General features: G+C 45.4%; 1 protein-coding gene and 1 long non-coding RNA gene across 4 annotated transcripts in view; one reads left to right on the top strand and one right to left on the bottom strand.

Moving 5' to 3' along the window:
- The window catches only part of LOC128118298 (uncharacterized), a 32261-nt gene extending 5617 nt beyond the window's left edge, over positions 1 to 26644 (top strand). The window contains exons 1-3 of one of the 2 annotated variants that reach the window (XR_008221135.1): positions 11278 to 11861; positions 15969 to 16070; positions 16902 to 26643. This is a non-coding gene — a long non-coding RNA (uncharacterized LOC128118298). Of the gene's footprint in view, positions 1 to 11277; positions 11862 to 15968; positions 16071 to 16901 lie in introns of those variants that run through there. The other variant, XR_008221136.1, reaches the window with a different exon arrangement.
- The window catches only part of Pacrg (parkin coregulated), a 458018-nt gene that overhangs the window by 112782 nt on the left and 317415 nt on the right, over positions 1 to 27821 (bottom strand). The gene's annotated exons all lie outside the window — the stretch shown is intronic.

Genomic DNA, 27821 nt, shown 5'->3' on the forward strand with positions numbered 1-27821 from the left:
GATTCCCAAATATGTAACTCTGGGGGTGGGGTTCAGACACAGAGCATTGCCAAGCTATCCCCAACACTGTAAAACAAAACAAAAAACCAAAAAGTGAACCTACACAGTGCATTAAGCTTCATCATAGCATAGTCTGGAATACATTGTAAGGCTTTATTAATTAAGAAAAACCCTGGAATTAACATTTTATTCTACTCCTTATGATTTCTGGCTGAGGAAAGACTCAGTAGAGCACATAGACAAAAATTAATAGCTAATAAAAAATTAGGGCCATACAAGGACTCTTCTGTGTTACCAAACAGAGAATCGGTGTGTGTACCACGGTGCGTGTACCACGGTGCGTGTACCACGGTGCAGGTACCACAGAACGGTATTAGCCTTCATTCTGGCAGTCCTCAGTCAAATACTGATATTTTTTGAAGCTGGTAAAGATCAGTGAGCTAGAAGTTGATCCATCTCTTGTGTTAGAAGAATATGGTCACAACACCTAGTACTTCACCCAAGCCAGAGGAGGAAACCACAGTCACAAACAGTCAATGCTTCCAACAGTCCTTTAAAATAATACTTGGTACAGCTGACCAGTGTTCTCTCTATAGGACACTTTCAGCATCCATATCGATGACCTGACCTGTGGTCACCACAGGAGACCAACTAGAGCTCCTAGAGTAAGGGAGATCTTGGGGATGAGTACATCTGTGCTTTTGTGCAAGTGGCATCCTCTTGTCTTACTGAGAACCCCAGTTCAGCTTTAGACATAGACGCGAGGCCAGGCCTAGTGAAAGCAATAGGTTAAGTCAACCGTGGTCAAAGTCATTTTCAGTTTTTGGTCTTTGGATAGCATGGTGCTTAAAGTGGAAGCCATTCAATACTTTTCATTGATGTGTCTGCTCTGTTTCTCTGTATCATAGTTCCAATGTCAATGTTGCAGACCCTTGATCTGGAGTCACCAAGGGCTGAATCAGGAAGAGAGAACATTTGAGATCGAGTTCAGAGGCAGGCTATGAAAGAATGTTAAAATGAAACAGTCAATGAATGAAATTAATGTCACAAGAATAAGTACTGTGTTCAGTTGGGAACCTATGAGATCGATACTGGAAAGAGTACGACAGTTTTAATGATATTATTAGTGACAAGAGCTAAGTTTTATGTCTCATTTAATAGTTTACAAGTCAACTTCACTTGAATTGTTATTGTCAAAAAGTAACTTCAGGAAAATGCTGGGGCTGGTTTTTAAGGCAGTAGCAAGTGGTTGCTATGCAGAATCTATACATAATTCAACTTAAAGGCAATGGCCAACGAACAACACCGAATAATGATACGACCCATGATTGGGTGATTGGCTTAAACAGATAGTTCTCAAAAGTGGCCAAGAGGCAAATGAAAAAATACTCAGCATCCCAATCGTCACAGAAGCAGAAATAGAGAGGACATGAGAGATCACCTCACCGTGGTTAGAACGGCTGTCATGGAAGACAGAGGACAACACGAGCCGGTGACACGGAGGAGGGAATGCAACTAATCACTCATGTTATCACACAGTGTTGTTGGGAATGCAGGAAACAGTACGGAGGTTCCTCAAAAAACTACAAACAGAGCCAGCAGGATGGCTTGGTGGGGGAACGCTCTTATTCAAGACTGACAGCCTAAGTTTGAACCCCTGGTGGAAGGAAAGAACAGACTCCCTAAAGTTGTTCTCTGACCCCCACATTTGTGCCATGGCACACTACTATGGCATGTGCACCCACAAACACAGACACAGACACACACACATACACACACACACACACACACACACACACACACACACACACACAAATTAAATTAAATTAAATTAAATTTAAAAATAGAGTAACTGTATGACCCAGTAATTCTACTACTGGATATTTACCCAAAGGAAATGAAATCTGTATTTCAAAGAGGCATCTACACTCCATTCACATTTTCCACCAAATGTTGAATGAATGAGGAAACTATGGTATATATACACTGGAGAAAAGATAGCATCTTCCCAAATGGTGCTAGTCAAGCTGGATAGCCACGTTCAGAAGAATGAAATGTAATCCGTGTCTCTCACTTTGCACAAAACTCAGCTCCAGATGATAGAGGAGAAAGAACAGACTAGTTCAAAACTCATCGGCATAGGAAAGGGCTTTCTGAACAGGACCATAGCAGCCCAGGCATTAAATCCAACAATCTGGACGCCATGAAACCAAAGTTTCTATATGGCAAAGGACACCATCACGTAAGTGCAAAGACAACTCACAGAATGGGAAGCAGTCTGACAGAGGGCTAGTATACAGAATACACAAAGAACTAAAAAAAAATAAAATCAGCAAAACAAACAACCAAACTTTAAAAATGGGGCATGGAATTAAACAGAGAGTTCTCAAAAGGTGAAACACAGATGGATGAGAAACATTTTTAAAATGATTAACCTCTTAGCCATTAGGGAAATGCAAATTAAAATCTTTTTGAAATTTTATTTTACCCCAGCCAAACTGTCTAAAATCAAACAAAACAAAGCAAAATGCTGGTGTTGATGTGGGGAAGTGGAAGACCTATTCTCTGTTGTTGGGAGAGCAAACTGGTGCTGGCCCTATAAAAATCAGTGTGAGGTCCCTAAAAAATCTAAAAATAGGTTCACCATATGATCTAGTTACAGCGCTCTTGGGCATATACCTAAAAGCTGTGCTATTCTACTACAGAGATACCTGCTCATCCATGTTCATTGTTGTTCTGCTCATCAGAACCAGGAAACAGGAACAGCCTAGCTATTTATCAAATGATGAATGGATAGTAAAATTGTAGTCTATTTAAACAATAGAATATTATTAAACTATTAAGAAAAATGAGATTATGAAATCTGAAAATACATGGATGGAGCTGGAAACAATCATTCTGAGTGAGGTAATTCAGACCTAGAAAGACAAACATCATATTTTTTCTCATTCGTGGATGTTATCTTTGCATCTTCAGATGCCTATGCTGTATCTGAAATACTCACAGAGGTCAGAGAATTACTTAGGAGCCATGGGGAGAAGCTTTCAAGGGAGGAAAGACAGAACACAGCAGTACAAAGGATTAAAAGGAAATAATGGAACAGGAAAGGTAAACTGGGGTGGACGTGTGAGGTTGTGGTAATTGAGGGAATATGGGGAGGGGTAACTAACATTAAAAATCTTTCGAAAATATAATATGGAAACCTACCACTGTAGATGTGTGCGAGGGCACACACACACACACACACACACACACACACACACACACACACACGAGTTAAAATTGAGTTACTCTATAACAGGACAGCAATATACCTATTAGATAATACAAGTTAACAAATAAAAAGCCCAGTGCCATGAATAGGTTGCTTCTTTTGTAGTTGTTGGTCTGTGAGGTCCCATAGAACCCCAAACATTACAGGATGTCACCATAGTTGTTGGTTCCCCTCCAGAAATTGATGGCAAGACCCTATGGCTGAAGACGGCACATACTTGAGTCATAGAACATGGAGAAGTCAAGCTAGTAAACACCTGGAAGCTTCATCCCTACTGGCTAGTGTGGTGACATACTGTGTACCCTAATACACTTGCCTGAGGACCAGAGGACAGAGCCAGGCACTAGATTAGACACATAGGCCAGGTAGTGGTGGCACACACCTTTAATCCTATCATTTGGGGGGCAGAGATCCATCTGGATCTCTGTGAGTTTAAGGTCACATTGGGCTACATGAGATTGATCCAGTGTAGGAGAGAAACAGAGCCAGAAACAGTTGGGGGTGGCTCACATCTTTAATCCCAGCACTACGGAGGTGGAGACAAGAATATAAAGTGGGTAGAGACAGGATCTCAGTGCCATTCAGTCTGAGGATTCATAGAGATAGAACTCGTAGAGAGACAGGAATTTGTAGAGAGCGGTAAGAACTCTAGTGGCTGGCTGCTCTGCTTCTCTGATCTTTCAGATTTCACTCTGATATCTGACTCCATGTTTTTATTGTTAAGACTAATTAGGATTGCTCTACAAAAGTAATCATCAATCTTACCCATCTGTGAACCTTATAAGCTACAACAATTGACTGCAAGACATGCCCACTGACGCAATAGCGGTGTGAAGCCACAGGAGTAACCAACCACTTTCTCATTGGCTTTAAGTCTGGCTCCACAAGATGAAGCCCATACCAGAAACCATTACTGGGCCAAGAACCTACAGTCAGATGGGTTCTGTGTCCCAGGGAAGAACCTACGATTATCATTCTGCTAAACTGACATTGTATTAAAATGGCTTCTAATGACTTACTAGTATAATCATAGATTAACGCATCTCTCAACTCTCATCGAAGAAGCTTCTGTGTACAGTACGTGGTGGTTAACACAGAGACCCACACCTGGCCAACATGCAGAGAAAAAGAGACTACAGAATTCTCAGCCCTAAACGGAACATATATACTACACCCCTTTTCCCAAGGCTCAGGAATCATTGAGGATGAGTGAGAAGAAAGAATGTACGAGTCGGAGGTGGTAGATGACGACAAGAAAATTGTATAGTCTTGACACAGCAGGGCATCTGCACGCATGGACTCACAGGGGTTGTGACAATTGTGACAACGTGCACAAGCCCTGTACAAGCCCAAGTCAGGCCAAATGCCAGCATGGAGAGGGGCATGGGAACTAAATCCCACTGTAAATCTGTAAAATACATATTTTGTTAGCTATAAAATCTTATATATATAAATTTATATAAGAAACAAATGTGAAACTATTCAACCACAAAAATATGAAATCGTGCTATGCGTAACAACAGAGATAGAACTGGAACACACAATGTGATGTGAAATAAGCCAGACACAGAGAACCAAGTGTCATGTGATTACACTAACATGCAGAATCTGAAACACTGCTCCCACAGAAACCAGGGGCACATCAGTGATCAGGAGGCTGGGAGTATGGGAGGGACGCACAAAGAGTTGTGAATAGGCAGCAAGCTAGTAGTGATGGAGGAGAGTGAGTTCTGGTGTTCTCCTGCCCAGGACGTGACTGTACAGATGATGACAAAGTATTACACACTTAAAAAGCAGAAGAGAGGACGGATGAAGATGGAGTCGATGTCCTCACTGTGGAGAAATGGCTGAGGTTTGAATACGCAGACATGAGACACATGCTGCCCCTGCTTGGAATGTGACATAATATATATATATATGTATATATATATATATATATATATATATATATATATATCACACCACCTATATTCCACAAACTATGCAACTATTATGTATAAACTGGGGTGAACGTGATCAAATAAAAGTATTAATAAAATATTTTAAAAACTATAGAAAGAGAGGAATCTTGAAAAGCTATGATACTTTCATCTTTTTAGAGTTTTGAATAGAGTCAAGAAAATGTGTTACTTGAATGTAGCCCTTGACCCTATGACAAACTAAATAACGCACAGCTTTCACTTTCAGCGAAACCTTTTCTGTATAATCATCATCAAAATGATACAATTTCATGTGACATTCCTCTCAAGCAAACCACGCTTGCTTAATTTTGTGGGATTTAGAAGTTTGCATATGAATGCTGTGAACTTGAGAGGACAGACGTGCAGTAGGGGAGTCAGGTGCTTCCACCTGACACAGCACCACCTCGTCATTGTTGAGTGAATCATAGGGATCCTCCGTGACCGAAGATCTTCGTGCTTGGTGTTTAACCCGGGCCCCTGGCACCTGCTTCAATCAGACAAGTGGCCCACGAAGACTGGGCAGGGCTTTTATGTCTCACAAATAAGCTGTAAAAGGCTTCACTGAGTAAAGGATAGAAAAAAAACCTTTCAGTACTCGTATACTCTAGCCACAGTCATGGCCAAGTGTAACCTGGAGGCTTCATCTGTCAGGGAAGCCACAATGCCAAGGGGCAGGACTTGGTGATTCCTAAACTAACAGCAGGGGGATTCCCAGGCTCACTCAGCACCATGGTCCACATCGTCACAGGGATACATACTGGGCTTAGGAGAAACTGCAATTTTTAATTGTTGGAAAATGCTATGACTTTTTCAGATGCAAAGGCGTGAAGACTTTAACACAAATGAAATTTTCTAATGATTTCTCTCTCTTGGCACCCTGCAAGTTCAGGAAAAAGGCATTATGGCAGACTAGCTTTGCTACAAAATAACAAGTATGAAGGGAAAAATATTGTGTCAGTTAAGGAATTCTGTCGGATTTTGCGCTCATCCAGCCAGACACTAGATAGTAATAAGAAGACTAAGCTTAATTCGAAATGGAATATTTTCCAGTGACAGGCGTGGAGACGTATCCCCTACCAGCACAGATGGCAGAAAAATGCTTAGTGATTCTTTTTCAGACCTCATGTCATGCTGTGGGAAGATATGGCTGAAATAAATACATTTTATTTTGCTTTGTGACATTTTTCCATATGATTTAATTATAGAGAGGGTTGCATAAGAGAGGTTTGCTATTAAGTGGGGCCCATTATATGCTTAAGAGCAAACTCACATCTTTTGTCGAGAGCACATTTTTAGGAAATAAATTGTGCACGCCATGTAAATAATATGACATTTGGTTGCAGTCAATTTGCTTGATGTGTTTTGCCCGAAGGAACAGGTGATCCAAAGTTTAATCTGCCCCTTGTCTGCCGACTCTTAATAACTTGGCACAGTGAGCAGTTTGGGGATATCAATATACCAATTAACAAAATAATTCTTTCACTGGTGCTGAAACAAAGGGTTGATTCTAATCTACGTCTTTGTTGTTGTCGTCGTCGTTGTTGTGCGGGGCAAGTGGAACAAACAAGGCAGTCAGGAAGGACAGCGGGGAGAAGACAGAGCCACTGTGGCCTTGGCAGAGGCCGCAGAAACCGGCACAAAACGCTCTCACAGCCCCTCGCAGACAGGGACGCCCAGGGACCCACTCCAGCCGCCATGACCAAGGCACCCCACTGTTACCCACACAGGCATTTCTTTTACATTCCGTTTGTGTTTCAATCAAACCAAGGGGGTTTGTTAGCACAACCAGTAAAACCTTCAAATAAGAAAAGCTGTGTTGTGTTGGAGTAGTCCCTCCCTCCTCAGTACATTCTGGACTTAACAGAGTTCGTAATGTGACTAAGTTAGATAACGGGGCTGCTGGTGCAAAGACACCCCGTTCCACCTCTCCCCCATTCTCTTCTATCTCCTACAGCTTCTTCGCACTGTGTCTGCCCGCTCTTGGGGGCTCTTCAGGGCTGTGCCCTGTTGTTCCTACCAGCTGGGCTTTGCTGAGCTTTGCTGGCTGGCTTTATGTCAACTCGACACAAGCGAGAGTCACCCGAGGGGAGGGAATCTCAACAGAGAAAAAACGCTTCCATCAGATCAGGCTGCAGGCAAGCCTGTGGGGCATTTTCTCAGTGATTGACGGAGGAGGGTCCAGCCCATGGGTGGTGCCGTCCCTATTAGAAAGCAGGCTGAGCAAGCCATGAGGAGTAAGGCAGTAAAGCAGCACCCTTCCACGGCCTCTGCAGCAGCTCCTGCCTTCAAGTTCCTGCTGGAGTTTCTGCCCTGACATCCTTGATGATGCACTCTGATGTGGATGGGGAAGCCAAATAAAGCCTTTCCTCCCCAAGTTGCTTTTGCTCATGGTGTTTTATCTCAGCAATAGAGTCACTTTGGCTAGGACATAAGGCAAGCCTTGAGGCCTGGATTCTGAACTCCTCAGGGTCACCTGGACTGGACCTGATGCTTCTCATCTGCTGCCCTTAGCTAATACTCCAGTGTTCTTCCTATCACAGTAGCCCCTCAAGGATGCAGGGTTCTGGAGTCCTGGTGTGGTTTCCCCCATGGGAAAGCAGCATCCTTAAGGTTTAGGCTTTGTTCTCTTCGGATGTATTCTTGGAACCCAGTCCCACTAAGCAACCCATAAATAGATGATGGGTGGCTGCCTGAACACGGTAGCTTCCTGCCAGCTCTTTGTCAGCGCGCGTTGGTGCGAGTCCCTGGTTCTACCAAGCTCTCCCATGGTTCTTGGTGGCCGCTCATTCCTCTTCCCACCAGTGTCCTAGTAATGGCCCCTGCCCGTGCACAAGGGTCTACCGAGCCAGTGCTTCTGAGCAAGGCTACGCCTTCCTTGTCTCGGTGTCTTTTCCCTGCTGCCCCCAGTCTTGACTGAAGTTAGTGTGTATTCTTTAGAAGTCCTAACCACTCTAAAGAGCTTCCCTCCGCCAGACATTGTATGGACTCCCATGTGAATGTTCCATGTGACCTTGAAGCTCTTGTCATAGAATACAGCAGTCACTGGCCCCTAGTAGGTTGTTGGCCCCTTGGAGTTGGGGATGAGGGATCCTTACTTTGGTAACAGCCAGGGGCCCCAGCATGTGTCAGGTACCCAAAAGAGGCTTGCAATGTGTTTTCTGCTGTCAAGCTTCTGCTGAGACTCACCATTGCAAACCCTTGTCAGGACAAGGTCATAAACCTAGCGCGCATTACCTTGTCAAGACACCCTAAGGCTTTGTGTAAAGGAGGATTGATGTCATGAGCCTCGCTGGGTTGAAAACCACTCGGGGTTAAGTGAGGCTCACCCTAGGTTTTTATCTCTAAGCTATATGGCCCTCTCCTTCCTTATGGTTTGGACAATAAGCAGGATGGGGGTCCCATGCGGACCAGTGGACCAGAGGAACAGCAAAGTTGACCTGTGATCCTTGTGAACTGTGGGTTGTGTAGTTCAGTCCCCAGAACTCCGTGGAGATGACTGGTCCCAGGACTTCTGAGGGCAGCTCTGCTTTCTGGCCTCTGCGGACTCCTAACCCAGATAGGCACCTGGGACACTTGCCCTCACCCCTGGGGCCCAGAGACTGGGAACTGGACTCAGAGGCATGACCGGAAGTCAAGTCAGAGTCACCTTGGGCGCTGACATAAGGGAGCTTTGGCAAGGCTAAGATGGCAACGGCCAGTTCACAGGAGGCTTGCTAACTGGTTGGATCAGGAGAACACAACAGTAGCAGGCACAGGGTAGAAGCCGTGAAGACTATGCCGCGTGCGACACTTGGTTCAGAGATTTGGAAGGATTTGAGGATTGAGGTTACTGTGGAGGAAGTATGAATGGAAACAAACACTGCTTTGTTACTCTGACCCAATTTTTGCCTCCCAATTACCTTCTCACAGCATGGCCCTCAGTATTTTTACAAATGTGCATTTTCATGTTGTTTTTTTGGTTGTTTGTTTGTAACTTTACAATTAGGCATAAGGACAGGAAAAGGAGAAGGAACACTCTGAAAGACCACCTACTTCAGCTCCTCAGGGGAGGGTGGTCTTAGATTCATCAAAACTTGAAAAATAAGTCACAGCACCTATTTAACATTAAAATCGAGCATCACAGGTTTCAAAGAACAGTCCGTGTCTACAAATTCCGTTTTCCTTTTAAAACTTAGTTCTGTAATTATTTACAAACCTTTGTAGTTTACAATAAAAGATACTGTTCACACCAAAGGGAATTCAGGCTGAAGGCCCACATCTATTTTGGTATAAACCCTCTTATAAAATTTAACATTTACTACGGTACTAGTAACTTTTTTGAGCTATTCAGTTCTAAATTTATAAATGCAAAAGTGAAGTTCAGTGTAACAGAAACTAGAAAGCACAGGGAGTAATATTTTTATACCATTGAAATCCTCAGCAGTTAAATCTAGCTGAAAACTGGAGCCAAGGAGAAAGTAGTTGGATTGCAAGAAGGTGTGGACACGGCTGAAAATCCCTGGGTGGGAACTGCTAGCCACACGGTGGTGTGTGTTCCCAGGAGAGACCGGCTGAGTTTGACCAGCCTTGTAGGTCCAGTGGATCTGGCTGTGTTCTGGGCTCTGAGCAGCCCACCCGCTGGCTAGCAAGCCTCTTTCTCCACCACTTTTGAAACACTGGTTTCAGTGTTTGCGTCAGAGAAAGCCCTGTCCTGCTTTCATAGACTCTCGACTCCTGTCTGACTCTGGCTAGCTCTGGGGTCTGGCCCCAGGCACCTTGCCTGGCTGTGGTCCTGTTGTGTTGATCTCAGCCTAGGATGGACCTTAGCAACACTCAGGTGGATTTGTCAATGCCTACAACAGGCTGAGCTTCAGATGGCATTCTGGAACATCTGTGGGCCAGGCAGTGGGAAAGTCTCAGCCCTGGTAGCATGAACTGTGGACCTTCTGAGGTCAGCACTGCCTTCTCCTCTGGTAGACTCTCTTCTCTTGTGGAACTAGAGCGAGCAGAAACTGAACAAGAGCTGAAAGGATTGTGTTGTGAACTCATGTGACTCAGATTATCGGGAGGGGGATTGGGGTTACTGTACAAGAGGGAACAGAAGTCAACAGCAGAACTTTGGAAATTTCCCATGTGACTTAAATATGCACTTAAGATTGAGAACCTTGGTTCTCTGGAACTACCCTGAAAATAAGGCTGGATTTCCAACATTTCCAACGTCACGTCTTCCTAACTGTCCTTTCCAGCAGAGGTTCTTTTTTGTCGGTCACCACCTGCCAAGATGTGGCTCTCCTGTCTGGGATAAACCCCAACAGCTGGCTAATGACCCCCAGCTTTCCCTCCAGTTCAGTCCACATGGTGGAGATTCCAGCAGGCTTCACTACACCAAGAGATGTAAAATGCTGATGCAGCTGCCTGTCTCCCAAGGCCTTGGACTTGAGCCTCCCAGGTAAATGCTCTCTGGCAGGTGCACATCCAGTCTGTTGCACCCAAAAGATCCAGACGTACTTATAATTCCATGCCGATATTAGAGGAGATGGAACTGTTATGGCCAAAGCAAATGCATGCATGCAGTTTTCCTTTCTGAGTTCCAAAAGAGTAGCTTAGGTTTTGAGTCTCGCATAGCTCTAGGTGACATCTATGGGAATGCCAGGTAGTGCCAGCTCTTAGTCACAGAGGTATAGGAGGATCTCACTCCCTCCTGGTGTCAGAGGACACACAAGGCAAATCAGGGAATAAGATGTAGACCCTGCTAGACAATCTCTTAGCCGTGAGGGTGCTGATGGGTCAGGGCACACACTAAGATGAAAGGGCAGCCTACTTTAAGATGGAATTGTTCAGATGTGTCTACACAAATCTACAAAATACACATATACATGTAAATTATAAATCATGAAACTGTTGTTAATGAACTAGTTACATGTGCAGACCCCTAGGAAGGAATGTATTCAGGTTTTTGTGGATGAGTATAACTGTATGTTCCAAGAGACAATGTTCCACAAGGAATGTAATTAACAGGAAAAAAAAGTCAAAAAAAAAAAAAAAAAAAAAAAGGACAGCCACTGCATGAAAAATTGAAAGTAAATAAACCTAAAAAAAGCCTTTTATTAAAAAGAAACCAAAACAACATAGTCCTTAACTCTATTCTAAATATTCACCCTTATACCCACAGAGAGGTATAGTCCTCTCCCTTCATCAAGGAAACTTCTCTTTACAACAGACAGAAACCAATACAGAAAACCACAACCCATCAAAATGCAGAGTTGAGGAGCCCAGTCCCAGTGGACACATCTACAAAACGCTCCTGCACCTAAGGCTCAGGGAACACTGTGGAAGAGAGGCAGAAAGACTGTAAGAGCCACAGGACCAGGGAGTTTGCTGTGAGACTGTGTCTGCTAGAACTGTGAGGAGCTGCACCCACAAAGTCTCACCAACAGGACTGCCCAACCCTGAAGGGGACAGGCACCACCACAACAGGCATGCTAATGTGGATTCAGTTGGGTGCAGAGCTCAGGCGGCCTCAAGCCTGGGGGAAGAACTACAGGCAACCAGGAACGCTGAGAGCTAGAGAAACAGTCTCCCACAGGGAAGAGAACACCAACTGGTTATTCAATACCAAATGATCAGCCCTGAAAACAGACATACAGGTAACATTATACAGACTAACCAGGTCATATTTAGGAATTTATGTATATACATATGCATATATACATATACATGTGCATATATATACATATGTGCATGTAACAATGATTAATGAAGAAAACGAGGCTGGGAATTTGAAAGAGAGTAAGAAGGGGTATATGGGGTGGGATTTGAGGGAGGAAAGGGACAGGGGGAATGATGAAATTAAGCTTTAATCTCAAAAACTAAAAGAATCAACTGAAAAAAAAAAAAAGAGTGCCTGTGTGGCATGTGTAGGAGGAATGGAAAGAGTGACTTCATGGTGGGGGAGAGTCCGACATCAGGGACAATGGAAGTCAGGTCAGAAGAGTCAGAACAAATTTGGGACGACCTCGAGCTCCGAGACACCACCAAGATGCAAACACGTTAGCGTGGTGTCGGTTCTAAGACATGGATGCTCTGAAATCCCCCCTTACGGTCCCTTTTGGCTTCTGTGAAGCTGTGAGGTTGGCTCTGACTTCAGTGGGCTCCTCTTCAGAGGGCTGGTGAGGAAGGCCCTGGCAGGATGCTCAGATGCTTCATCAGGGGAGGGAAGGAAAATCTAATAGGGATTGTGGGAACGCCTCCAGGGAGGAAGTCTGTTCCTGGAGGCATCGAGGGGAAATTAAACTGAGCTGGGAGATTCTTCCCAGCAGCTTTCAGGTTCAGTGACTCTGAATTGGGGTTGGAAAACTGGAAGGAGAATTGAGTTATGGGCAAAGCAACTGTTTCACTTAATCATTAAAATGCCCAACTTTCCTATGTGATGTCGATACTGTGTGTGTGGGGGGGCAATCCAAGCTTCTGCACAGCAGCTATTCTGTTAAAATTTAGTGCAAAGCATTGCCATTTATTAACTAATCAAGGTGTTCTCATGAGTACAGTATATGAAGTAGAAAAAAGAAATTATTCACCTACAGATCAAGACCTCCATTATTTTAAGTCCTGGTGACTTGTGGAATTCTTTGTGAAAATGAATACAAATATATTTGTGCTTGTTCTGTGGTAAATTAAATATCTTGGACAAGGTGATGTTAAATGCACATTGTATGCTGAGTGGGATGTTATTATTTAGTCTGGACAGTCTTGAAGGAGATGGATTTTTGTTACTAACAGATATATCTTCATGATAGTTTCCTGATTATTAAAATGGCTGCAGAATCTTTAATAAGGTTCCTGGAAACAGTGACGTCGTTTCTGTCACAATTCTCATTAGATTACAGTGTCGTTAAGTACTGGCGGTGACAAGGCAGGGGACTCACATGTGCACAGGAATTTCTTTATTTGGGTTCTTAGACACAGTTGCCATGAGAAATAATTAAAGATCAATGAAGGCCTCACCAATACCCTGCAGGACCAGGCAGGGCTGTCTCTGAGAGAGGCAGGACCAGGCAGAGGAGGAACCTCAGACCACAGCAAGGATCCAGCCACCAGAAGCAGGAGGGAAGGATTCGATCCTGCCAGGAAAGCCCTGGGATTTTGTCTCTGGACTCCTTCTACACGCTTGAGCATTCCTTTAGAATACTGCTGATGAAGCGACTCCAGAGAACAGTTAATACTCTGGGTTTTGCAGGAAAAACCTAGGAAGGCTGAATAATTTGATCAATGCCACCGCTGACCTTACAAAAGCAAATAAGATAATTTATGGAAAGAACTTAACAGAATGCCTATTGTGTTAAACACTGACCGCAAGGCTGAGGGAGGCAGAAAGCAGTGAGAGACTGTAGAGGACTGGGAGCTGTAACATGGGGCCGAGTCCAGAACTCTTCCCCTAGACAGTAAACACTCATTTTCTTTAAAAACCATATAGACGCAATCACAGTAAGGGCCAGCAGCTCCTCCTGTGGGTACATCAAGCTCTTGATTTTTTTTTTTTAAAGAGAAAATAATGACATTCAGAACCCCACCCAAATGCCAGAGAGATGTGAAAGTGAAACCCCTTAGGAAAGTATCCCGGAGTGGGGAGACGGCTCAGTGGGTAAGGCATTTGCCACAGCGGTGGGCTCAGTGGGTACAGCGGTGAGCGCAGTTGGGTACTGCAGCAGTGAGCGAGCCATGAGCCGCAGTGAGATGGGAGGCAGAGAAGGGAAAACCCACGGGAGCCGGTGAGCCAGCTAGCTTGGAAGACAGTGGAAAACAAGAAGACACGGGGTCTCAGACGAAAGGACAGGTGAGGACAGATGCCTGACGTTGTCCTCTGATGACCGCAGGCACGGTCACACACAAGAACACACAGCATACACGCACACAGAGACAAAAACATCGGCCATGAGACCCTCACAAGAGCATACAATAACCAAAGAGGCCCAGAGAAGTTGACTAAATTGCCTGAAGTCACACAGAGGTGAGATGCATGAGTGTGCCCCAGTTCTCTGACAATGAGATTCAGGGTTCCGTGTTTCTGCTACCACATCTCCTCAATTAGACACAATTTCAAACACAGGTTTAAAAACGTTGTCATCGCCAGGAGTTTAATTCTGAATAACGAACGGGCTTCCTTACCTTTCACTGATACACTTCTGACTGTAATTTATATTCCTGACTCCTCTCTCTCAGGTTTTATGGCTCTTGGCTATTTGCATAAAAAGAGAGGCTTTGATCTTTAAGGGTTCATCAGCTCAAACAACTCATTCCGTAGGAAGGTGCAAGGAATGATGGGCGGAAGGGGCTTAGCATCCAGGTCAGCCAGGCCCGCAGTTCCTGAAACCCTCCCCCTCTGGCTGGCTCCCCTGCATGTCTTTGTCATTCTCCACTCGAGCTGCTCCCACACAGCCTCTGTTACACGCTGATGTGGTGAGGGGACACAGGCGAGGCCAGCCGGTGCTTCTCCATGTCTCAGGCCCCAGGGCATCAGGTTTCTCCTTGAGATGTGATGTGGGAAGTAGTGAGAGCTCCTGCGCAGGGCGAGGAAGCCAGGCGACGGGATCCATACAGGTATAGGTGTGACCATTCAAATGTTTTGTCCAGCCCTTCCTAGAGACTGTAATCATTTCCATGAGCACTTAGGCCAGTCTGTCTGACTGATAATATCCTTAGTTGTCAACCAAGGAGCAAAGTCTACTCCACTGGTCCTACTCGCATGTGTCATTTGACACTCAGGAAAAGCTGTCATCTTCATGGACCCAAACCATGAGAGAGGAACCCAGAGACTGACGGAAGACCCCATGCTGAGGGTGTGGTTTTCTTCCATGAGCCAGTGGCCTGAATACATAAAGAGTTGGCCTGTATCTTTTCTCTTTATTAGGAGAGATCATGGCTTCCTGAGCTTTCGAATGACCGGATGACCAGTCCTGTACTGTCGGAGGAGGGGCAGGAGCACCTTTGTTAGGGCAATGGCTCCTCGTCCTGCAGTCCCTCCGTCATTGACAGCTGACATTTCCAACAACTGCACCAAAGGCCGGGGTTCGGCCAAGGTCCAGACTGCTCCTCGGGACTTGCCTTCTAGAGGGAGGACTTGCCCAAGCTGATCAATAATGTGCAATGAGGTGGAGGAGATGACACAGGCAGGCAGACAGACAGACAGAGCTGTTCCAGAGGAGGGAGTGTGCAGTCCCATCTCCAGCAAGGCTGCCAGAGGGCAGGCCACAGGACGGAGGGTAGAATGGGCAAAGGTATAGAGCACCTACGGTCCCCATCATGGTGTCATGGGACAAATAAATGTGAGTGGATTCCTAAGTGGTCTTCCCAGAGGCCGGGACACACAGAACAGAGACCTCTCAGCCAGGTTCTGTAGAGAGGAGCTAGGAAATAGAAGCAGCAGGAGGGGGATGTATCTCCAGTAACAGGGTGGCAGGCAGAATCGCTTCCCTTCCTCTACCACAGAGAACCTACAGGAAGTTTCTGCTGCAATGCCGTCGTGCCTGCCGTGGTCTCCCTTTGGCCTTTCTCCTCCCACACGGTTGCTCAGAGGAGGCTATGCCAAGGCTGACTGCTAAGGGTGCTGCCATTTCAGTAGTCCTGGACCTAGGCATCCCAGAGAGGTCTGGGAAGAGGCAACAACAAGATGTCCCTTCCTCACACCTCTCAAGTGCCCACCTTCTTTTGGAGACACAGTACCATGGGGTGCAAAGTTACATTGCCTCCTTTCATAGGTCTCTGTCTCCTGACCCTTGCTTGGAATCCTTGACATCATCTGTCCAGGTTGTGTTTGGCCTGCAGAGCCCGACCTTGCAGCTGAGAACCTGCTGTTTGAGGTAGGATTAACTCCACGCATCTTAGACTCAGAGCGCGGTGTTGGTAAGCCACAAAACGATCGGCTACTTTCCCTCGACTGCACTCAGTTTTCACTCACCAAAACCTCTTTGTCTTTTGTCTTTTCACTGCGCTAAAGTCTAATTGGTTTTCTTTCTTATCTTTTATTTACGGGATTATTACTGTTCAAGACAGTGGCTTGTGTTTATCTTTATTGACTTCCATTGCATGTAATTGGGCCATCCATCCAGTTTGCCTATATCATTTTGGATGCTTCAAATTGTCAAGTGCCACAGATCTAAACGATGTAAAAGATTCTCTCTTTAGAAACTCCAAGAGTTCTTATGATTACATTGGAAACAATGACAAAATTCATTATTTTTGTATTTTAAAACATATTACCTAAAATTTGTTGCTGAGTAGATTGGAAAACAATTCTGAGAGTAGCATTTCAGTTAAAATACGCACCAGGACAATTTTCCAAGTGGGTTTCCAGAATCCCGTGGATGAATGAAACAAACACAATAAAAGGCCCGGACGGGACTTCAAGGGCCCTTGTCTCTGTCGCCGGGGAGCTCCTTATCAGGCTGAGGTGTCTTTCGGCAGCAAATATGAGACTATCAATGACACCTACCATGGTCACAGGTATAAAGATTCCTGGTTACACTTTTGTGCTTAAAGCTAAACCTCAATCTGAGGATTGAAAGGCAAGGCAGCCATTCCTTACGGCAGAAAGTTTCTAGCCAACGTCTCAGCACACACACAAGTTATTCTAAGTGGAAATGTGTCTATAAATGTCACAAACTGTTCCTGTTTCCTCTGTCGTCCTCTAGCAAGCTCATCAAGACTGCAGGATTATTTCACTCGACTGAGGATGCTGGCTCTCCCCACCACACCCCTGCAGAATCCCTGCCTGACCTGTGTCTCACGGGGACCGACGCACTAATAACGGGCCATGTTCAGGAGGAGAAATGCCAAGGGGCATGCTGCCGGGAGACGGTTGTGACTTCTGCCTGGAAACAACACTGTTGGGCTGTCAGAGTCTGCATTGAAATGATAGTTTTCAAAATCATGTTGAGGAGCAGGATGCTGACCCACCATCAGGTTAGGGATGGCAATTTCAAAGGTGAGCGCTGATGTCAGTCATGTCTGCAGGAGCAATTAAGTTTTCTTCCTAATGTCTAGGCATGGGTTCAGGGAGTGGGCCGAGGACACCAGCCCTCTGGGAATGCCCCGAGGAGCTTGGATAAATTTAGACAGCCAAGTGGCCATTACCATCACTATCTTGGGCATCTAATATATAAACCATCTCACATTATACTGGAACCGATGTTGAGTTCAGGCTGTCCTCTGCAGAGACCGAGTAGGTAATAGACCTTAGGGAGAGATTTTACTGTTTCTCTTAAACTAAGGTCCTTAAGACATGGAAAAAGCATTTCACTCTACAAATAGCCACTCAAGGTTCCCAAATACATTTCGTTTTTCTTACTAATTAGTTAAAGATGAAATAATGCTTGAACACTTCATAATCTTAAATTCACAATATTTTACTTAATTAAAATAGGTAATTTAGAAAAATAATTGGCAATTGCTGAAACCTCTAATGCTGATGAGAACTGAGCTGGAAGCATTCTTTCTTCACAAATTGGTATTTAAAATATAAAGTTCCGCACACAGCTGGAGAGTGCCATCGTAATTTGGCATTTATGTTCAGTAGCTATCATTAAACCAAACAAACTAAAATTAAAGAGGAAAGAGAGTGGGCTTTAAGACATATTCAGGGCAGATGCCAAGGGCTCAAAAGTATAAACGTGGCTTTCTAAGCATTTATTAGGAAGCATCGTGTTAGAGAACAGACCTAGGAATTTCTAACACATTGCTTTTATTTCATACTTTATTCACTGTATTCTGAAAATAAAGCTTTGGTAATATTTGAGTTCAGGTGAGAAACTGACTCAACATAAACTCTTCTTCACCAAAGGACAGTGTTAGTGGGTAGGCTCCAAAGGCTCCCGCTTTTCCTACTGAGTCCTTTCTCTGTGGCATCCAAAAACACTGGCACCGGCTCAAATAGAGGTGGAGGAATTGTGGCTGGGAATGAAAACAGGCTTTTTGCACATTTCTTCTTGAGGGGAAAAAAAAATACCTCTGACATTCCACACAACAGCAGAGATTCATGCTAATTCGCAGGAAAACCGAGAAAAGCACACCCTTTGGAGAGCTTATTTGTTTAGTGGGAGGCTGTCGTTTTCAGTCCTGGAACAAAAGTCTGTTGATGAGGGTGGGAGCAGACGCAGACATCATTATGTGTGTGCGATGGAGGGAGGGAGGGGGGCGGGCCGTTCTACACTATGGAATTTGCTATCACTTTCTACTTGGCAACACATTAAAAAACATAAGATTTTAAACAACAGTCTAAAGAGCAAGGATTTTTAAAAAAAGAAAAAGCCACCACAGTACAACAAATGTTTTGTTCTAGAGGAGCATGGGAAGTTCCTGTTCTAGCAAACCGGGCTTCAGAATAAAGGGTCTTTATACCCTTTTACAAATACAAGTCCAAAGTGTGTATCAAATTATTGCCCTGTTAAAGAACATCGAGCATTTTTCAGTTTTCATGACTTTTTCTGGAGATGTAGAAACTCCTAGGAAGCAAAGCAGTTTGATAGATTTCAATCTTAAGAGATTTACTTTCAAAATCAGAGTTTTTTTTTTTTGGTTTTTTTTTGGTTTTTCGAGACAGGGTTTCTCTGTGTAGCTTTGCGCCTTTCCTGGAACTTGCTTTGGAGACCAGGCTGGCCTCGAACTCACAGAGATCCGCCTGGCTCTGCCTCCCAAGTGCTGGGATTAAAGGCGTGCGCCACCACCGCCCGGCTTCAAAATCAGAGTTTTAAGAGAAGATGTGAAATAGATTTTTAAACTTCCAGGGCAGGACAAATACTCCAGACCGCTAACGGAAACCCAGCATAACAAATGTTTTCTTTGGCCATGATTTTTACCAAATTTATCATGAAAAATATAAATTAGCCAATGTGTTTATTACCTGCTCTGTGCCATTCGCTAAACCAGAGAGTAACAAGGTGGATGACCCAGAGCTCAGTTGTCAAGGTCGCTGGCACTAAGGGGAATGATGATGTGATATTAGGAGAACTGATTGAAACAGCAGCTCAAGTGTTATTGGGAACACATAGGGAGAAAAACATTCTATTTTTCCTCCTTTTTGGGGGGTGGTGGTGGGAGCAGAGGAGGAGGCTGACGGGAGCTGGGATCACCTCCTCGAGAAGGTGGTATTGAACTGACCTTGAAGTCCAGCTGGTGGGGACCAAACAGGAGGCAGGGCATTTCGGGGAGAGAAGACAGAGAAATGGAGGGGCGGTGCAAAGACATGATTCAAAGGACAGGAGAGCTCAGAGGGGCACATCTGTGAGGGGAGTTGCAGCTGGTGAGAGACTTGACCAAAGGGGCCTGGCAAGGACATGTTTGTGCCCGTGATGCTCTGGCATCCCGAGTGTCACTCACTGACACGGACCTCACGACCCTATGAGGTAGCTACTGCTATTGCACCTTTGTGAAAGAGGATAAGACGGACGTGTGGTGGTAGGCAGGCCCTGCCATGTGTAAACTGCTTCATATTGCTCAGAACAGCAGTTTTCAGGGGGTTCTTGGTCCAGACTGACTCAATTTTATAAAGTAGCAGTTTGCTCCTGATTGAGCAGAAAGGATGACACGCGACCTCTTGTTTGTGTGAGGAAGCAACACTCTACCCAGCATGAACTATGACAAATAACATACAAACAAATGATTTTACACCTGTGAACTTTCCAAATTCATTCAGGGGCATGTGGATGCAGGGGCGGGTCAAAACCGCATCAGTAGACCAGGTTTGTGGTTCACTGAACACAGCAGACCTAAGGATGCAACCCCTCCATTGGATCACCAGCGCAGGCAGGTGGCTCCTACTTCCCACTCTTGGACTGCTGCTATCAGACTATCGGTACATGCACCGGGAGATTGACAGGTGATGGACTCGGCTTCTGTCCCTGGGCTGCAGCTCAGCATGGCTCCCCTGCCTGATTCAGCTCACTAAACTGCCACGCCTCTGGGATCCAACTCTGTGCCTGGAGCCAGTGCTACACTTTGAAGCTGCTCGGTGTTTTGAAGCAGCCCTGTACCTCAGCAGCCCATGGGCTGGGTCTTTCTATTCACATACAGCTACCTGCAGGGACTCTCAGCATGTGTCAGCTCTCAGGCTTTGTCTTCTTCAGTAAGACCCCCTTGAGCCCTATCCTGTAGCCTAGATATCATTTTGTAGAACGTAATATGTGACCTGGGCATCATTAATATTAGCAGTTACGACTGGACTGAAAGAATCTGTGTTTGCCAATGACAGGATTATCAAATGAAATCCAAAGTACTTGGCAGATCAAAGGAAATGAAGTTGATGTGGTCTGTGAGTTCACTTGTCTTCAATAAATTCAGAAACAAATATTGAAAGACTCACATATGTCCATCTATGATTCAACATAGCTTGCTCACAGCAGGCGCAGATTAACATGGCTAGTGGCACAGAGAGGTGGTGGTTCTCCATCACCCCAGGATGGTCAGTTTGAGGGGTGAAGCCAAGAAGGGGAACCGGAAGGGATAGCTGCCTCCCAGGCTGCTCACGCTTGGAGAGAGGAAGGAGAGAGAGATGTCAAGAACAGGAAGTCCTGGGGAGGGAGGAGCCTGGACATCCCGGAGTCCGAGAGAGAAATGGAAATCAGATTCAGTTTTCTAGGAAGTGAAAGCAAAGGACAGGACCCAGGAGGGAGGAGGCCAGCAGGTCTGCATGGTGGCAGTGAGGGGTGTGAGTGAGGTGTCCGCGCCGGCGTGAGGATGGGCCAGCACACTCAGGATGTGGCTGGAGCTGCAGAGCTGGCAATTGCTGATGTGTAATGGGCCAGAGGGCAGAGGGCAGGCAGACACACCTCACTCTGGGTCAGGAAGTGAAAAGGGACCAGGGACGTGACAGAAAGGAACAGAGACACTCAGGGAACAAGAAGCCCACTGTCTGCTTTATAAGAGAAGTTTCAAGAAAAAAAATTGTGAGGTGAACAGAAAATGAAGAAGCAAGCTTTCCAGAGGCAGGCCCCATAAGAGGTGCCGACCTCTGGAAGAAGTGGGTCCTGCTGCCTCTGCTGCAAACAGGAGGAGGTACTGAGGGAACATAAGAGCCAAGCAGCCTGGGCCGTAGAAAGGCAGGACCGGCAGCCTTGAGGGAACAGGAATTTGGGCGAAGGGAAAGGTTCTGGCCTGGGGCTGGGGGAGGCTCAGAATCCTTCCTTCCAGCCTGAGTCAGCATCGGGGTTGTTTCCTGCACAGACATTTCATGACGCATTCTCTTCTCTACAAGATGCTGGGTGTGGCACACCAGTCAGCTGAGAAGCAGCTGGCTGTGACTTGGCCAAATAGAAGTTACTAGTGAGACCGGAGGCACTGAGGAGCAAACTGCTCTCGGTGTTAGCAGGAGCTGCCGAGGGCTCCTGGTGCTGCGAGGTCTTTCATGTTCTGGTTCAAACACAGACAGCCTGCAGAACTGAAGTGAGACAGAAAGAACCAGAGAGGAGATTACTTCCCTCCGTGGGGAGTCGCACTGCAAGTGTTGGGGTGCTACCCTTTGCTCTTAGGGAGAAGGTATGAGTTTTGAGTGCTGTTACCCCGTTCTCCCTAAAAGTGGCATTTAAAGAGAAGGGTGGTGTGTTTAGTGTGGCACGGCTCTTCAGCCAGAACAGAACTGTCCTCCGTGTGAGATGCTAACCAGCCCACGATGGACTCTTGGACTTGCAAACACGTAAACCAGCCTCCAGATGATGTTTGTAATGGGATCTCACATATATAAAGGACGTGTGCCTTTATATATCAAATTTAATGAATTATATGATGAAAGAAAAATGTAGACATGTCCACAGAACACAAAACATGGACCAGCCATACTGTCCTAAGTATGGTGGACAGGTAAGCTTTACAGGCTTACAGGTTACAGGCTCTCCAAACATGCAGGCCGGCAACACCACAGCATTACAGAAGAAAAGGCAGCCAGGCATAGTAGTTCATACCTGCAAGTCAGTACTTGGGAGGTTGAGGCAGGAGGATTGCTACTACAAGTTTGAGGCTACATAGTAAGTTATAGTTCAACCTGCAACGAAGAATGAGACTCTGTTTATATAAAAAAAAAAAAGGAAAAAGAAAGAAGAAAAAAGGGGGAAAAGACAAAAAATGATCTGATCAGATTAACCCCTCACATACTACCATGGTCTGTGACAGCACGTTCCTCACATGCCTGCAGACAGACGGTCCACAGAGAGCAGACAGCCTTTCTTCCCAAGAGTAAGCTTTCTGCCCGAGTTCAAATTGACAATGATACTAAGCAAGCACCAGGAATTAGCAAACCTCTGGTGTGGAGGAGACATTGTGGGGCATCATGGGAAACGGAAGGAGGTGCGACAGCATTTCTGCAGCAGTTGGTGGGTGCATCTTAAGAAAGGGGTGAGTTCGCTGCTACTCTGGTTGTTAACAAAGGGCCCCGGGGGAAAGCCAGCTACAGCCGAGGCCTGCAGGGCATGTGGGGTTTCAGGGCCACTGTGGACAGGGCAGTGGCTTCCCTGAGGCAAGGGAGTGTGAATAAAGGGATGCATGCAGCACAGCAGAACATGGGTGAGAGAAAAATCTAAAGCAGTGATCCTCAACCTTCCTGATGCTGCCACCCTTCAGTACAGCTCCTCATGCTGTGGTGACCCCAACCCCAAAATCATTTTGCTGCCATTTTGTAACTGTAATTTTGATACTGTTATGAATTGTAATGTGAATATCTAATATGCAGGATATCTGATATGTGACCCCAAAGGGATCACAACCCACAAGTTAAGGACCACTGTTCTAAAGGAAGAAAATTCCACTTGCATTGCCAAGGATTTTCAGTGATGTCCTAAACAGCGTTTATTTATTTCCTTTTGAAGGATAATAGATAACTACTGATGATGGAGGAGGGGAAAACACGTAATAAAAACTGAGTTTAGGGCGATTCTGTCACCCTCGATATGAGAGGTGGACCAGGAGATGGGAGTGGCTGGAGGAAGTTCACAGGCCATGGAATGGTAGGAATTGGAAGATCCCCACATGACAGCTCTTGGCAGGGAGCACACAGCTGAAGACCCCAGGGCAGAAACCGAGCTCTCAAGTACAGGTTGCCTATCCTTAACTTGGGGATGAAAATCTGCCTACGCGATGAGTAGCCATGAGGCTTAAGTGGATGAGAAGAGCGTGGCAGATGCGAGTGTCTGATTATCATCCTGTAAACACACTACACTTTACTTCTCTATATTTAAGAAACCAGTATGCACGCGTGCTTATTTGAGACAGTCAACAGTATTCCTATGTACAGCATCCCCATGCTTCCTCTCATTTGGGTCTAAGGCACTGGCGATTGTATATATAACATTCTGTTGGCCATAGTGTTCTCTGTATGGGGTCTACGAGGCCATGGATCAATCTATAGGCTGGTGGAGGAAGACTAGGCATTCTTGGGTGACGGTGGGGGAGCTGAGACAGATAGGCTTTATAAGGGATGCTGGACTCCCTGAAAAGGAAGCGCAGCAGAGAACGCATTGCTGGGGTCGACAGGATGGAAATGGGATGAGTGATTTAGAGGCGGCCATATGCTGAGGCATGACCATGTGCAAGGTGGCACAACATTGCCTGTGTTTTCAGAGGAACACCGTGGGAACGAATGGGAAATGAGCTGCAAACAACGAGAGAAACTTGAACAAAAGCCACAGGGAGAAAAACTTGAGTAGAACGTTCCTGAAGAGACATTTTAAAACATGGTAGCGTGTGAGGCAAAAACGCAGGAACAGATTGCACTTAAAACATGTTATTAAATCCTTAGCAGAATGAGGCCCAACACTGCGTAAGCAGGAACCTCGCGGAACCGTCCTTATGAAAAGCTAATAGAGATAAGTGAGGGCGCCACCATTTGATTTACCTGTGATAAGAAGAGAAGGCCAGCAAAAAGGGGAACAAAACATCACATACAATGCCAGATTTTCCAGAAAAAAAAATAGAGTGTTTCCTCTCCTTTGGACAATATGCTACACATATGGTAGGCCTCTTCGCTTGATAAACATCTACAAGTCGATGGTGTGGGGACAGATGGCGGCTTCAAGACTTGTCTTATTAATTTCCATCCCATTAGACTGCATAACTCACCACTCGGATCATCAACATGGCTTCTGTTCTTGGAGACCAACGGAAGGCACTAAGGTAAGTGACCAGGAGGGGACGAAAGCAGCCTAGCCTCTGGTAAGTGACAGCTGTGGTCAGGAAATGGTGTGAAGGTCAAGCCTTGGGGCTCTGACCATGGAGACAAGGCTATGGATGACACCTCCTGGTCACTAATGGTGCTACACACAGGACTGGGAGGGAAGGAAGAAGAGGAGACCTTGAGAATGGGGATCTGTACACAAGGCTCTAAAAATCCCAGGAATACCAGAACGTGTGGGTGTGGTCAGTCAGAACTGAAGAGGAGGGAGAAACCTCAGCAGAAGGGATGCTATTCAAGGCTATTGGTGTGTGTACGACACGGAAACCCAGTAACAGGATTCCCACCACCACAAGAAACAAAGGAAGAGCAAGTTGCCCTGTCCCCAACTTCCCTGAAGAATGCCTCTCCCTCCCCTACCTCCAGCAAGTATCAGGGACTCCTCTACTTGGTACCAATGCCAGACCAGACTCTGGTAGGTCGGGGCAGTACCACCTATCAGAAAACAGAGCACCCTGTGACAGGAACGGGTGCACAACTGTGCCATTTCCAGCAGTCTGTATCCAGGAGTCACTGAGATGTGTCCTCGGCAGCAGTAGAGACTGGGACTGATACACCTGCATCAATGACCCTTCAACTTCTGTAGGGTTCCCTGTTCCCACCTTGTCTCTGCTTAGACTTCTTACAAGGACCTGCTGATAACTCTCTTGACCTCACCAAACTGCACTTACTCTCAACATCACCCTTTACAATTTTTTGTTTTTGTGTTTTTTATGATACAAATGTTGGTGCATTACAGCAATATGTGAGCATGTGTGTCGGTTTTCTGTGTGCATTTTTTTTTTCAACAGATGGGGTGCATGGTCGTCCAAGAGGTTCTTCTCACAAGTGACCTGATTACTAACAGCCTCCAGCAGAGGCATCAGTCAATCACACCCCACCCTGAGCTCACAGCTCTGCTTCACATTGTGAGACCAAGGCAGGAACAATGCGCCTTGCAGGTTAAAGGTTCTGGTTGCAGTTTAGACAGTTCGGAATCAGTTCTCATTCATCCCATGCAGGTTATGGTTTCTGCTTGTGGTTAAAGAATAAGTTCCTAGGCTGAGTCCTTGTAGGTTAAGGTTTCTATTTGTAATTAAGAGTAAGTTCCTGTTGCTTAGATCTGATGTAAACTGCTTGTGACTCCATTCACACGATGTATGTCCTTACCCTGGTTCCTTCCCTTTCGTTGTATTTTTCTAACCATGTATAACAACCGACTCTCTTGCCCCTGTAAACACCTTATCTCTCTGATAAAAAAAATAAATAAATAAAAGCACCTCAAGAGGCTGGCAGGGAATGTTCTCTCAAATCACAATTTAGGGGGAGACAGCTGGATGGCTAGTCCAGGTGCACCCCAAAATACAGCTTGCTGTAATGGGACAATTGTGGATTTGATCTTTTCTCCTCTGGATTCTCAGGTTTAATAGCACCACCTCTCCCAATCTCTCTGCCTGCACAGCCCACCCACCCAAGAGCCCCGGCCCTGATGCTGGGTGTGGGTTCTCATCTCTTCCTCTCTCCTCACGCTGGAGTCTCCCAGGCCCAGTGTTCCCCTCCCTTGGTCTTTCACGCCATAGCCTTCCACGTGGTCCTCCCAACCTACCCTAGTCAGGCGGCCGATTGTGCAGCACACTACTTCCTATCCTCTGTGGTTCAGTTCCTCCCCCACACCTCCTTGGAAGATGAAGGTGATTCTATTATTACACTGTTGAAGTTCCCTCAGTACCTGCCTGACACCCCAGGGAGAGACCTTGGGAACGGCTTTCTGTCTTCACCTGGCCCCTCCACTCCACGCTGCGGCCACTCCGAGGCTGGCAACAGATGGCTAGCTCCCATCCGCCTCTATGATGTAGGGCACACTGTCCTCTTTCCAGCTACTCTGTCCCATGGCCTGGGGGTCCTTCTAGCACTCAAGAGTTCCCTGAATCTTTCCCTTAGAGTATCCTAATATGATACTCTAGAACCATCTCACAGTTGTCAAAACTAAGACAGCTTACTGTGAACTGGACTGAAGGCTTTGGATTTCCCTGTGTTCTCCACTAATGTCCTCTTTCTGATTTCTGGCTCCACCAAGATGGTGCCAGTCATTGTGTGTCCAAACTCCCCTCTTTAGGGCAGAGTCTTAGTCTATCGATCTGATTCTGACGACTCTGGAGGTGAATGTTAATGGAACAAATACTACAAATACTACTGCCTTTCTCAAAACCCCATCCCAGGCTCTGAGTGTCTGGCTTTCCAGTCCAGTCCATGGCTAGTCACTTTGGTCACAATACATCATGTATTTTTCTTCATGACCGAAGCCCATGGGGGATTTTGCATTGATGAGCATACTCAGGCTTGCCCTGCAGTTGCTGTTTATACTGTCCTCTACTTGGCTCTCAAGACTTAACTTACCCCCCGGCTTCTGCTTTGGTTCTCCAAACTGGTTTGCTTGAGGGAAAGATGTCACCTTGGAAGACTTAGAGAAAACTGGGGTGTAAAATGATGTAGGGTTTGCTGTTTCTGTTGGGGGAGAGGTGGATTTTGATTATTTATTTTCTCTGATGTTCATTGTTTATTCTGGGCTTTGGAGTAATTTTTCTAATTTGCATTTTTCTAGGAAATCATTTCAACTAAACTTAAGGTCACAGTCACTAATCATGTTTCTGACTAAATCTCCCTGTGCATTAAGAATGCATTAAGTCTTTTTCAAACCTTGTGCCAATCTTGGTCAAATCTGTACATTTTATTAGGCATTCTACAGAACTGGGTTTGGTTTTGTAGATTTTTGCTACCATTACTTTATATTGATTTCATTAATTTTGTAGTGGGGACTCACTATGCTGTCCTGTGTGGCCTGGAACTCTCTGTAGACCATGTTGGCCTCAAACTCACAGAGATCCACCTGCCTAGGCTCCAGAATGCTGGGACTAAAGGGGCCTATCACGCTGCCAATTTTATTGTTTTACTCTTTCATTTATTTATTCATTCTCTCTGACTGTGTTTGCTTTACTGTAGTCTTTTTCTGATTCATTTTTGAAAACTTATTTTTCTTTTTACTGTTTGAGAATTTCATATATGAATTAGTGTGTTTTGATCAAACCCATTCCCCATTATTCTGATTATTAAATTGAATAAGTACTATTTATTTTGTAAAGGCCTTAATGCCTATAATAACCTAAGAATGTCATTTAAACCTGCTCTCTTTTTTCTTATCCTCAGAGAGTATCATTTGCTCAGTTTTAACCTTAGAATTCTGTTGAGGTTTTGCTCTTCTTTATGGTCACCAAGCTCTCCTTTGATATCCCAGTTTGAAGTTTATCCTTGCTGTTCAGCCGCCCAGGATGTTTCTTCACACCCCCCTGATCTTATTTTAGCACTTCGATCCTTCTTAAAACATGACTACTTTCCTGTTCTTATGGGTCCGCCTTGCTTCTTT

Source organism: Peromyscus californicus, unplaced genomic scaffold (genome assembly GCF_007827085.1).
Source record: "Peromyscus californicus insignis strain IS unplaced genomic scaffold, ASM782708v3 Scaffold_22__1_contigs__length_63687245, whole genome shotgun sequence".
NCBI lineage: Eukaryota > Metazoa > Chordata > Mammalia > Rodentia > Cricetidae > Peromyscus > Peromyscus californicus.